Below are 2,140 nucleotides of genomic sequence, written 5' to 3' on the forward strand. Positions count from 1 at the left end.
TTCTTCCCCCTCAATCAGCACAGGGGGAGGTGAATCCTGGGTTTCTTTCTAATTCGATGTGCAAGGGGACCTTTTGAGGAGGCTCATATGGAAAACAGGGTGCAGGGATCTCAATTTTTTTGGAAGGTCCACTTCCACAGCGACCTCATTGATGAGCCTGCGGACTGGGAAAGGTCCAATATATTTCCAACCCAACTTTTTACAAGGTCTTTGCAATTTCATATTCTTAGTAGACACATACACCAAATCACCTGGTTGCAGATTCCAACCCCCCACCCTACCTCTGTCAGCCTGTAGTTTATAAGCAGCTTTAGCCGCATCTAGTGAATGGCAAAGAATTGGCTAAACCTCCTGCAATGACTTACACCAAGAACCAGCATCAGTAGGCTGCAGAGGTTTGTTCCTCCCCAGGAAAGGCAAAGGAGGGCAATCATAACCATATACAGCTTTGAAAGGAGACATACAAATCGAATTATGGAAAGTGTTATTATAACAATATTCTGCTAGTGGTAGCAGGTCACACCAGTCATCTTGTTGATAGTTGGTAAAGCATCTTAAGTATTGTTCCAGGGTTTGGTTAACTCGTTCCGTCTGACCGTCAGTTTCCGGATGGTAGCTACTACTGAGCCCTTGTTCCACCCCCATGATAGCGAGTAATTCCCTCCAGAACTTGGAAACAAATTGTGTCCCTCTGTCCATAATTATCTTAGCTGGCAAGAGATGGAGACGTACAATGTGTTGAAGGAAAGCTTTGGCCAGTTTTTGGGCGGTTGGCAAAGAGGGCAGGGGAATAAAATGGGCTTGTTTCGAAAACAGGTCGACCACCACCCAAATGACGGATTTTCCCTTGCTAATTGGCAGATCCGTGATGAAATCCATAGAGATCACTTCCCATGGTCTATTGGGGTTTGGTAAGGGCTTTAACAGACCAGAGGACTTCCCCCCCCTCGGTTTGGATAGTGCACACATTTGGCAGGAACGTACAAAGTCCAACAGATCTTTGCGCATGTGTGGCCACCAGAATTGACGGCGCAAAAGTTGCAGGGACTTCACAAAGCCCCAATGTCCAGCTAACTTGGTTCCATGGGCCGCTTGGAGGATTTCCCTGCGGAGAGAAAAAGGCACATAGAGTCTGTTCCCTGAGTATACCAACCCCTCTGAGTCCCGTGAATAATCAGGCAACCCCTTCAGCAGTTCCTCATCCTGTTCAGTTAGTTCAGTAACGCAGCGGCTGCGCCAATCCCCCCCCCACCGTCGGGGCGGGAGAAGGGGGAGCAGATGGAGGGGGAAGTTTCTGCACCTGACTGCGAGTGACCACCACTCCACCCAGCTGGGCGGGGGTGAAAATCGAGTCCACAATGACATCATGCTGACTCTCATGTTGCGGGAGGCGGGACAAGCCGTCAGCTAAGGAATTAGCTGAGCCAGGGAAATGATGGAGAGTGAACCAAAACGTAGGAAAAAAATCTGCCCAGCGCAGCTGCTTGGCATTCAGAGACCTAGGCGATTTGAGCGTTTCAAGATTTTTATGATCCATCCAGACTTCGAACGGCACTCTTGCTCCTTCCAGCCAGTGGCGCCATGTTGAGAGCGCCAGTCGAATGGCCGACGCCTCCTTCTCCCAAATAGACCAGTGTCGTTCAGCATCAGAGAACTTTTTTGAGACGTAAGCGAGTGGGTGTAATTTCCCATCCTCCCCCGTCTCCCATAGCGACATCAGAGGCGTTAGTTTGTACAACAATTTTTTTTGTTTCGTCAGGGTGGGCTAACACCGGCTCGGAAGTGAACATGCTTTTCAACCACTTAAAGGCTGCATCGCATTCTGCCGACCATGTGAGAGGGGCCCCAGGTTTGGTGGCATCAAACCCTTTTTTGTTTTTAGCAAGTTCGTTAGGGGCAAGGTGATTTGGGCGAATCCCTTGATGAAACAACGATAAAAATTGGCGAAACCGAGGAATCCCTGTAGTTGGCGGCGAGTTTTGGGGGGTTCCCAGTCAACCACATCCCTCACCTTCCCAGGGTCCATTTCCAAACCCCCTCCCGAAATGCGGTAACCCAAAAAGTCAATGTGCGTTTTGTGGAATTCACACTTGGAAAGCTTGGCAAATAGTTTGTGCTTATGCAACGTTTTCAGAACTTT

The sequence above is a fragment of the Gekko japonicus genome, unplaced genomic scaffold (genome assembly GCF_001447785.1).
Source record: "Gekko japonicus isolate JY-2015 unplaced genomic scaffold, Gekko_japonicus_V1.1 scaffold3973, whole genome shotgun sequence".
Classification (NCBI taxonomy): domain Eukaryota; kingdom Metazoa; phylum Chordata; class Lepidosauria; order Squamata; family Gekkonidae; genus Gekko; species Gekko japonicus.